Here is a 12288-nt window from a genome sequence, read left to right as displayed (position 1 = left end):
AAGCCATGTCTCCGCAATATCCTTTCTTTCAGGAGTGCTAGTTCTGCTAGGTTTGCAGGAGAACTTCTGTAAAGTTTGGAAGGTAGGAGACGAGATGCTGGCAGAAGTACATCTGTGGGTACCGGGCGTGAGTCGTGCTTCGGTAGCTCAGTGGTAGAACACTTTCCCGCGAAAGACAAAGGTCCCGAGTTCGAGTCTCGGTCGGGCACACAGTCTTAATCTGCCAGGAAGTTTCAAACTGGTATATGCCTGCGAATTCAAATACAGAGATATGTAAACAGGCAGAATATGGCGCTGCGATCGGCAACGCCTATATCAGACAACACGTCTCTGGCACAGTTTTTAGATGAATTATTGCTGCCACAATGGGAGGCTATCCAGATTTAAGTGAGTGATGGGACACAGCATCTCCGAGGTAGCGATGAAGTGGGGCTTTTCTCATATGACCGTTTACGAGTGTACAGTGAATATCAGAGGTTCGCCGAAACATCAAATCTCCGACATCGCTGCGGCCGAAAAAAGATCCTGCAAAAACGGCACGCACGACGACTGTAGAGAATCGTACAACGTCACAGAAGTGCAGTTCTTCCTCAAATTGCTGCAGATTACACTGTTGGACCATCAAAAAGTGTCAGCGTGCGAACCATTCAACAAAGCACCATCGATATGGGTTTTCTGAGCCGAAGACTCACTCGTGTTCTCTTGATGGCTGCATGGCACAAAGCTTTACCCCTCACCTGGGCCCGTCAACACTGACATTGGACTGTTGATGACTGGAAACAAGTTCCCTGGTTGGACGAGTCTCGTTTCAAATTGTATAGAGCTGATGGACGTGGAGACAACCTCAAGAATCCATGCACCATGCATGTCAGCAGAAGCTGTTCAAGTTGGTTGGTGCTCTGTAACGGTGTGGGACGTGTGCCGTTGGAGTGATATGGGACTCCTGACACGTCTAGATACGATTCTGACAGGTGACATATACGTAAGCATCCTGTCTGATCACCTGCGTCCATTCATGTCCATTGTGCATTCCAACGGATTTGGACAATGCGGCACCCCACAGGCCCAGAATTGCTACAGAGTGGCTGCAGGAACACTCATCTGAGTTTAAACACTTCCGCTGGCCACCAAACTCCCTAGACATGAACATTATTGAGAATATCTGCAAACGCCTTGCAACGTGCTGTTCAGAAGGGATCGCCACGCTCTCGTATACTTACGGAAATATGGACAGCCCTGAAGGATTCATGGTGTCAATTCCCTCCAGCACCATTTCAGACATTAGTCGCGTCCATGTCACGTCGTGTTGTGGCACTTCTGCCTGCGTGTGGGGGCTCTACACGATATTAGGCAAGTTGTAAGTAGGCTGTCTAGGTTTTTATATTGGTAACGCCACGTAGCGCTCTGTATGAAAATCACGGGCTGTGCTGTGTGCTATCTGTGGCTGGGTGGCATTGTTGTAATATTCGCTGCTGTAGTGTTGGGCTGTTGGTTGTCAACAGCGCGTAGCGTTGCGCAGTTGGAGGTGAGCCGCCAGCAGTGGTGGATGTGGGGAGAGAAATGGCGGAGTTTTGAAATTTGTAAGACTGGATGTCATGAACTGCTATATATATTACGACTTTTGAACACTATTAAGGTAAATACATTGTTTGTTCTCTATCAAAATCTTTCATTTGATAACTATGCCTATCTGTAGTTAGTGCCTTCAGTAGTTTGAATCTTTTATTTAGCTGGCAGTAGTGGCGCTCACTGTATTGCAGTAGTTCGAGTAACGAAGATTTTTGTGAGGTAAGTGATTTGTGAAAGGTATAGGTTAATGTTAGTCAGGGCCATTCTTTCGTGGGGACTATTGAAAGTCAGATTGCGTTGCGCTAAAAATATTGTGTGTCAGTTTAAGCACAGTCATGTATAATTTTTCAAAAGGGGACGTTTCATATGTCGACCCTTAGCCGAGGATATCTCACTGGAATCTTCTGATTTTTTCTTGTAGTTTGTGTAATTAGTGTAGATTTTGTTTGTTGCTAGCGCGTAATTGTAGAGAGAATCTCCTTTGTAGTTGCAGTGTTTCATTGTTGTACATTAAAACAGGTGTGGCACGCATGTAAATTTGCACCAAGTATTTTGCAGCTGCGCTTGCAATTAACTAGATATTATTTTCAGTGCTATGTTAATGTGTTCTCTTATTTTTGCTCTTCAAATTGTGTTTTTATGTGTTGTCGTATGAAATATTGTGACAATAATGCCGTGTGAAAAACGTAATACTAGGCTCCAAAGTAAACTGAGAAATGACAGTGAAGACGAAAGCAGTGTGTTAGCGCCACCATGTAATGAATTAACTAATGTTCAAAGTAGTAATTTGGTAATTGTGCATAGGGAAATGGAGCGAGCTGCAAATAATGATGTAGGCAGTGAAACAATTAGTGTACAAGGAAGCATTATCGATCGATCGGTCAGCAACAGCTCGCCTCGGGATTCCGAAGTGACAGGACACAATCTTGCAAATACTGTAGATTCAGGTTTTGCGTCCTCACCGTTTTCTCAAATAAATCAAGACACATTTTCTGCTTTTCAAAATGCGAATATTGCCGGTTCAAATGCACTGCCGAATAGCACTGAGGAACATGTTTCAGACACCAGTGCACTGCTATTACAGTTAATGCAACAAATGGGACAAAGGCTACAAAAGTTAGACACAACGCTTGAACAAAATCAGAAACAAATGGGACAAAATCTTCAAAAGTTAGACACAATGGAACAAAATCTTCAAAAGTTAGACACAATGGAACAAAATCTTCGGAAGTTAGACACCACACTTGAACAAACACGTGAAGATTTAACTACTGAGTTACATAACATTGAATCGAAATGTCAAAAAGTCTGTAATGACGTAAAAACACAAATTTGTGACCATTTCCAACCTATTTTTTTGCGTCATGAAAATGCATTACAGAATCACGAAGCAGCCATAAAACAACTGCAAACTATTGTTCATGAAAATCACGACACCTTGCAAGCTAAAATTGACTCAGTTGCATCTACCGATTCGGTTACGCAACTTGCAAAAACTCAGGAAAACTTAAAGGACACAGTAGATACGATTTCAACACAAATGGACACTCTGAAACTTGGTTCAGAAAAACACACAGAGGAAATAATTTCACTAACGGATAAAGTAGCCGAACTTTCAGATCAGTTCACTAACTTATCTACAAAGGTAGATGATGATCTGAATGACACAAGACCTGTAGCCTTCACGGACACTGAAGAGTATGAACAAATTAGAAAATTCAAACAAAATCAAAATCAAATCAATACACAGTACAATAGAGAAATCCGGGAAGTACAAGGTCAGTTGGCACAAGTAATACAAGAATTACATATTTCAGAGGACACTCGCGCTCCAGTATGGGAAGAGGGACGTAGAAATATGGAACAACCACAAAATAATAACACAGGACACTTCGGAAATTATGAAAGAAATTGGCAAGGCGCATTGGATTTTGAGATGGAACCGCCGAAACGAAGTAACAATGAGCGATGTGCGACTCGCCGACACGATGATTTTGACTATAAGCTGTTCATTACTACACGTAAATTTAAAACATTTAAGAATTCTGGCAACGACATTCATCCACAAGCGTGGCTCCATCAATTCTCTCATTGTTTTCCTCCCAACTGGTCATTAGAGCACAGATTAGAATTTATGTGTGGCTATTTAGAGAATGAACCAGCTGTAAGAATGCGATGGGTCATTCACGATTGTCACAGTGAAGGAGAATTTTATCATGCCTTCCTCTCAGCATATTAGTCTCAAGCTACACAAGACCGAGTAAAACATAGCATCATAATGATGAAACGTTTCGAACAACTTGAATTTTCCAGTCTTATGAAATATTTTGAAGACATGTTGCATAAGAATCAGTATCTTTCAAACCCATACAGCCCCTCAGAATTCATCCGCATTTGCTTAATCAAATTGCCTGAACATTTACGACATATTATTTTAGCAGTACGTTGCAAAGATGACACTGAAGCTTTTCAGGGACTGTTACAAGAACTGGAAATTGACACTGACAATCACGGAACGCGAAAACAGGAGCACAACAATTACAGGTCACATCAGGCACTGAACATCCTCAAGTGCCTCAGCCACAGATCTTGGGGCGCGGACAGGGCGCGTCTCCTTCAGTTTTATGGAGCTTTTGTGTGTTTACTGCTGGACTATGGGTGCACAGTATATGGGTCAGCGAGGCCATCTTATTTGCGGATCCTTGACGCTGTTCACCATGCTGGGATCCGACTGGCCACAGGTGCTTATCCGACCAGTCTCGTACCCAGCCTCTGTGCTGAGTCTGGCGAACCGCCACTTACCATCCAGCGGCAGCTCCAGCTGGTGCGCCAGGCTTGTAAGTTTCTTGCAGCTCCCAGATCGCCTGCTCACCATCTTGTTGCCCATCCACCTCTGGACCGCCTTTTTTCCCGCCGTCCCCGGGCTACGTTGCCGTTTGGGATCCGTGTGCAACGTGTACTAGAGTCCCTCGGTGTGGAGTCTGTACAACCCCAAATCCAAGGTTTTAACCGCCTGCCACCCTGGTTACTGAAGAGGCCCGAAGTGATTTTAGATTTATTGCAGTACAAGAGAGATTGCGCTCCTGCCACCGTTTTTAATGCAGCATTTTCTGCCATTTTATCTGAGCACCACGACTCTGTAGCTGTTTTTACGGATGGGTCGAAACAAGGGGATTCTGTTGGTTGCTCAGTTGTTTTTCCATATCGTGTCCTCAAGGTCCGACTGCCTCAGACTTTTACTGTCTTTGATGCAGAATTGTTTGCGATCTTGCGGGCACTGGAGCACATGAGACATTCTTCCTCTCCTAAATTTCTTGTCTGTTCTGATTCACTCAGTGCCCTTCACTCATTGCAACGTTCGTATCCGGCAGACAAAATTGTCCAGACCATCCAGGATGCCCTCCTCCGACTACAGCGACTGGGGAAGGTTGTAGCTTTCTGCTGGGTTCCTGGGCATGTTGGCATTGCTGGGAATGAAAGGGCAGATCTCGCAGCCAAGGAGGCGTGTCCTGCCCCACAAGTATCTCAGTTTCCTATCCCCTTGCACGCACTCACCTCTCTGTTGAGCTCACGAGTCATGCGTTGGTGGGAGGATTAGTGGCTGGAAGTGACTGACAATAAGCTCCGTATAGTCAAGCCCACAACGCGTGTGTGGTGTACTTCCTTTCAGCCCCATCGACGGGACGAGGTTCTCCTCACTCGGCTTCGAATAGGCCACAGCCCTATGACGCACGGCTTCCTGCTCTGGCGAGAGGACCCTCCAATGTGTGGTGCTTGCGGCGTCCAGGTCACTGTGCGCCACGTTTTATTGGATTGCATTTTATTTTCTGACCAGCGGGTCGTGGCTGACTTGCCAGCGGACCTGCCATCTCTTTTAGGCAACACTCGGACGAATGTGGTTAAAGTTTTGAAGTTCTGTGCCCCGTCAAATGTTTTTACAAAGATTTTAGGGAGAGGATTTTAATTTGGTCACTGTGTGACAAGATCGCCCATATTTTATGTAAGTGGCCAGCCAATAACAATTTCCTGTGACATTCTTGTTGCTATGTTTCCCCTTTCCTTAGGTTTTACTTTCTTATGTAGCATTTTCCTTCTTTTCCTGCTTTCTTTGAGTGTGTGCTTTAGTTTTCTTAGGTCTGTCCACATTCGTTTCTTTTAATGTGTGTCAGGCGCTGATGACCTCGATGTTGAGCGCCCATAAGCCCCAACACACCACCACCACATCCGTCACAATTCCGTGACGGCAGAAACATTAACTGGACACGACAAGCCTATTCTTACAATGCAAATCGTGACAAAAACAGACACCACCCATATGACAACCACTGGCAGAGTAATAATAGTTACAGAGAAAGATCGCATTATCGCATTTCCGTAGTAATGAATATGACAGAGTTTACCATAGAAACAGACCATATGGGAACAAAAACAATTATTATCAAGGGAGACAGAATAACTACAGACGCAACAGTTGAGCGCGCAGCTACGATTCCGGGAGAAATTCTCCACCACATCACCGACAAACAAGAAACTATGTAAACTACCGACAAAACGACAGACCTGAATTCCATCAGAACTGGTGGGATTCAAACAGAGCAGGGCACTCTCGACAAGGTGAATTTGTAGAAGTTAGGTCTCCTAATCCCAATAACGACGGACGCCAACAAAGAGACAGACAATGACTCGCACTGCAGGCAGCCACGTGCGCCGGCTGGCTCAGGGAAAAATTACATAGACGCTAATCTTGTGAAAAATTTTAGCATTCTTTACCGATGTACCATATACCACATGATAATTCCACTGAAGCTGAAACTCTGCGTACCAGGAAGAGTAAAGGTTTACACCACATTTCACATGTAAAACCGTTTATTGAAAGATAATCTGCTTTTTAACTTTGTCTTTGCCATATAACTTTTCACTTTACATTACCAGTATGCTTTGTCAGACTTAGAATCTGTTAACATGCAACAATGTTAGAAATTAAATATCCAGTCAAGAACCAAGAGAACTTATTTAAACAGATATTACGAATGCATTGTTATAGTGAACAGACGACACAGTGTTGTTATTTGGACATTATTGCTTGTTAGTTGCACGATCACGTAACGACTATAAGGCTCACATACTTAGAACACATACCGGCACTGCTAATGAGATTTTCATGCAACATTTTGGTTTACTTGAAAATACATTCTGGATTTAAAGTACTTTCAGTGAGATACCAGATGACACAGTGGTTAGTTTATGTGACAGCTACACGATTTTATCACGACGCTACTAATGAGTGACAATTTACAATGTTGCTTTTGCATTGTTTCTGTTTTATATCTGCACAGTTTTTCTGTATTATTCTGGAAAGTAAAACATGTTTTAGTAGTAACCTTTGTGGTATAGCTACAATGAGACAGCCTTTTCCGTAGCACAACAATACGTTACAGCACAGTCCTTTCTTCAACGTGGCAATAAGCGTAATAACTAAGATATCTATACACAAAGCATTTCACTTTTGTTTATCATGAGGTAAGTACATTGGCTTCTGCAGAACTTAGCTTTCGGAGGACAATAACTAAGACACTTCCACAGAGATCATCTTACAGCAAGACGCACATTTAGCGCTACAGGACACGTATTTGAGTGATTAATTTTGTACTTAAATCATTTACTTTTAAACATATTTGAAGTACAATGATACAAAGGTTTTCCTTGATACATTTCATTCCATTGCTGTAATCTGTAACACCTGAGGGTATAATTACATTAATCCTCAGGGGGTACACGCCTACTTTGTGTACCATGTGTTTGGCAAGCACAAGGAGCCCTAGCTAATATGGTATTTGCTTATACAACTTTACACATCGGTACCATATTTTTCTAACACACAAATTACACAGCTATCTGATCATTTAACTGAGAGATAAACATTTTTTTTACTACATCAGTGACACATGTTTACGCAATTACACAGTTGGGTAACTTCACACTTATGAAATTGTATTTTGTCTGTACTTTGTGAACTGTTCATATTTTTCGGAACCATTGTGATACTATGAGAGCTTTGAATGGTGTATTTGGTAAGGGAGCATGATTTTAAAGTACGTTTGAGGTAGATGACACTATTGAAATGAGCAGAGAGTTTTTTTTTAGGTTTTGACATTATTGCAGAAAGCTACGCCTTTTTTGAGATTTGACTGAGGTGTTATGATGTTATTTTTACGACGACGATGTGTATTATGCTGTTGAGGTATGTTTGTGATCAATAAGATGATGCTACCGTATATGAGGAATTTGATTATGCTACGTATTTATTATGATGAAATATTGTAGAAGTGTCGACGAATACGTATATGAATAATGAGTAGTGGTTAGGGACTCTGATTTGCGGAAAAGGATGTTGGAAACCAAGAATCGTACTTTAAGAGTTATGAAATGTGTGTGAATGCGTGAATGTATCACAATGCCAATGAAAAATTTTTGAACGCTATTATGTTCATAGGATTTTGTTTCTACACATTTGTAACGCAAATTCTCGACCTATGAAATTTCTATATGAGACTGTCACTGCTGTCGTAAATATTTCGGTAAGAAAGTTAAGTTACATTCACGTAATGCATCGTGGACACCCAGCTGTACCACCTGCCTGGAAAAAAGCCATTAGTGTGTGCCTTTCAGAGGCACAGGTGAAGAAAAAAGGAGACCATTATCCTAGAGGCCATTATCTTCGCTATTGACATTTCTTTGTAGAAAGCATCGCAAATACGAAATGCTCAGACTTGAAAACATATGATTATACTGTGGAACTCTTAATTTATGATATTTACTGAAATGCCTAATGAAATGACGAGAAATATTTTATGTCTATACACCTGATTATGACTACTGTCTTTCTAGTTGAGAGATTTTTTTACTACCTTATGAAATGCCATATGGCTAGTGAATGATGTTTCAGGCCTTCCTTTGTACATATTTGCTCATTTTGTTTAATATCTAGTTTCTAGCTTCACTGCAGCATTGCTTATTATAAAATTTAATAGATGTACTAATATCGCTATTTTTTGTCTACAGACCCAGTAAAGAATACGTTTATGATATACTTTCTTAGAAAAGAGAGCACAAACAGACATTTCCCTTCACAGGAATTGCATAAATAATTTTTTTAATGACTTGGTAACTTTCTTGCAGAGTACGTTTTTGTGATGCATCACTCTAGTGTTAAGATGTGACATAGGTATTAAACATGGCCATTTTTACTGTAATATTTTTTCTGCTTGAGCTATGTCATGTTTAGATATAAGTTATTGCATTTGCTACTGCTGTTTGCCAGGCATAGTGCTACTAAATTGCACTTTACATTACTCTGTTAAGCCAGTTTTACTACTGATTTATTTTTCTTGTTTGATGCTCATTGGCTTATATTAGTTGTAATATTGCTGCTTGCTTTGCAAATTTGCATTTTTTTGTCATTGCTGTTTGTGTTAATTGTTTTGTGCTGCTGCATTGCCTCGTCCCTTAGTTTAGCATCTGAGCTCAGTAGATTTAAGTCAGCTTAAGAGAGGGTGGACTATATAAGAGAATGAGTTGCGATGAATTGGAAGAAATGGATTGAGAAGGTATACGAAAAAAGTTATACCAAAAAAACAGGTATAGGTAGGATTTTCTTGGAAATAAATGATGAGGTAAGATAATGGAAAATAAATAATGAGGTAAGGAATGTGTGAACATATAAATACAGAAAGCAAGCTTGGATAGAATTCTTTTGGTGGAAACAAATATTGGAATAAGAGGAAAGATGTATGGAATGAAGTTTTGGGGTGGACTGCAGTACCAAATGTCACACTGAAAACAAACCCTGTCCTGTATTTTTGTGTTATTACACTTTGTGTTTTTCCTGTCTTAATGTGTTTAGCTAATAAGAGTTATGTTGTAGAATTTTTCTGATAATATGTTATTTTCTTTGTAAAGATGTTTAGACATTATTTATTCTGTTCTGTTTTAATGCTCATGTGTGAAGTTGATGTTTCGAAAGTTATTCTGATCTTTTATGTATGTACTCATGTCATAATTCCTGTAACACTGATGTATATGTTATTTCGATTCTTTTGTGAAGCCTGTACTACAAATGTTATCTGTATTGTTATGTTCTTTAATGATGTATTTTGTACATTTGTTATTGTATTCTTATGTTATAAAATTGTAATTGACACCAGTTCATCATATTATTAACTTGTAAGTTCCATTTCACTGCACACGTCTCTGTTGGACATAGTATATGGACAATATGTGAGAAGTAGGGACTGTTAGTGTTTGCACGTGTGTTAATGATTCAGCAAGGGACTGGATAACAGCATTGCTGGTTCTAAGGACAATTCCAAAAACTTTGTGAGTGCACAAGTGGTGGTTATGGACTTGCTATATTCTCCGCAAGACTATTCGATGGTGATTGTGCACCTGCACAGTCGCAGCAGATGGCTGCTGGCCATCTCTACAAGGACTACAGTGGGTCTACACCTTTGACGATCCATCAATACCATTATCTCTACAAGGACTATAGTGGGTCTGCATCTTTGATGGCCCACCAATACCGTAATCTCTACCAGGACTACAGTGGGTCTACTTTGTGATCACCTACCTACCAGTTTTCTTCAAAACGTCAAATGACTCTGCTGTGGGTTTCCTCTGTTGTGGCCCATTACCTGTCTGCATGTCGAGAGTCAGCACTGTCTTTCCGTTGGAAGGGCAACACTACTTCTTCAAGACTACAGGGAAATGCACTACTTCTGTGTGCATTTTCTTTTACTGCTCAGACTTTGAGAAAAACACTGCAATTTTACTGTGATGAGTGATCAGGACTGTCTTTATTGACTGTGAGAAAATTTTAGCTTCTGACCAACATTGTATCAATAAGTGTGTGCATTTGATTTCTTTGTTATTGTAATTATGAAAAATTTTATGAAGTCATTATTGGCCACTGCCCAAAACAATTTGTAAAATTTTTTGTGGGGGGCTATGTAAGTAGGCTGTCTACGTTTTTATATTGGTAACGCCACGTAGCGCTCTGTATGAAAATCACTGGCTGTGCTGTGTGCAGTCTGTGGCTGGGTGGCATTGTTGTAATATTCGATATTGTAGTGTTGGGCTGTTGGCTGTTAACAGTGCGTAGCGTTGCGCAGTTGGAGGTGAGCCGCCAGCAGTGGTGAATGTGGGGAGAGAAATGGCGGAGTTTTGAAATTTGTAAGTCTGGATGTCATGAACTGCTATATATATTACGGCTTTTGAACACTATTAAGGTAAATACATTGTTTGTTCTCTATCAAAATCTTTCATTTGATAACTATGCCTATCTGTAGTTAGTGCCTTCAGTAGTTTGAATCTTTTATTTAGCTGGCAGTAGTGGCGCTCGCTGTATTGCAGTAGTTCGAGTAACGAAGATTTTTGTGACGTATGTGATTTGTGAAAGGTATAGGTTAATGTTAGACAGGGCCATTCTTTTGTAGAGACTATTGAAAGTCAGATTGCGTTGCGCTAAAAATATTGTGTGTCAGTTTAAGGACAGTCATGTATAATTGTTCAAAGGGGACGTTTCATGGACAGCCCTGAAGGAATCATGGTGTCAATTCCCTCCAGCACTATTTCAGACATTAGTCGCGTCAATGCCGTGTCGTGTTGTGGCACTTCTGCCTGCGTGCGGGGGCTCTACACGATATTAGGCAAGTGTACCAATTTCTTTGGCTCTTCATTGTAACATAGGAACGAGAGCGAACGCCCTCGAAGAATCACGCGTCTTCACGAGGGATAGAGCTCTGTTGCTTACCGCCGGCTATCGACTGCAATACACGCTAGCATCTCCTGCACTACGCCAAAACCGGAAATACTTCTGAGCGTTCTTGTTGAGAATACTACACTGCTTGCAGACTAAAGCATTTCCACTTGTTACCACTCTAACGAGAAGAACACGACAAGTGCCACAACTCGATTTCCCAGAAACTTAGCTCAGTGGAAGAGAAATCAAAATAGGGAACTTGTGTCTCGGCTTATCCGTAGATACTCGAACGTGTTTGAGCAAACGACGGTCAGAGTTGTCGATGTAACGTAGACTCCTTTAAAGCTCACTCTCTTCAGCCTAACTGGTGGTACAGTGGCTAGCGTCAAGCTTCTCACTTTTGCGTCCCGTGTTGGAGATCCGATTATTGGTTTATTTACTTTATTTTCTATTTTTTTCTTTTTTTCATTTGTCGGCCCATGGTCATAAAAGGTTACTGTGGGAATGTTTCTTATCAAGCAAGGGGATGAAAGGGCATTACGGTATTTGTAAAATTAGAACTGGGTTTCACAATAGGTCTCATACACTTATTGAATACTACACACATCAAAAAACGTTTTGCATCACCCTGGTTCCCAGAACTCCTGAAGACAAACGTTGACTGTAGATATTGGATCACAAACACAGTCCTTGGACTGTTCAGGCATGTCACTAAACCCTCGAAAAATGTAAACAACCATGCATGAGCAGCACCTCCTGGACGGGACTGGACTGCCAGCTGATCAGTTCCAGTCATTCCACCAGGAAGGAAGTACACGGCTCTTGTCTGTAATTCAACCATGCCTAGACGGTCAATACCGCGGTTCGATCGCGTCTGCATTGTTACTTTGTGCCAGGAAGGGCACTCAACAAGGTAAGTGTCCATGCGTCTCGGAGTGAACCAAAGCGATGCTGTTCGGACA

Source organism: Schistocerca piceifrons, chromosome 2 (assembly GCF_021461385.2).
Source record: "Schistocerca piceifrons isolate TAMUIC-IGC-003096 chromosome 2, iqSchPice1.1, whole genome shotgun sequence".
Lineage (NCBI taxonomy): Eukaryota > Metazoa > Arthropoda > Insecta > Orthoptera > Acrididae > Schistocerca > Schistocerca piceifrons.
The sequence above is the reverse complement of the archived record's forward strand: the minus strand, read 5'-3'. Positions refer to the sequence as shown.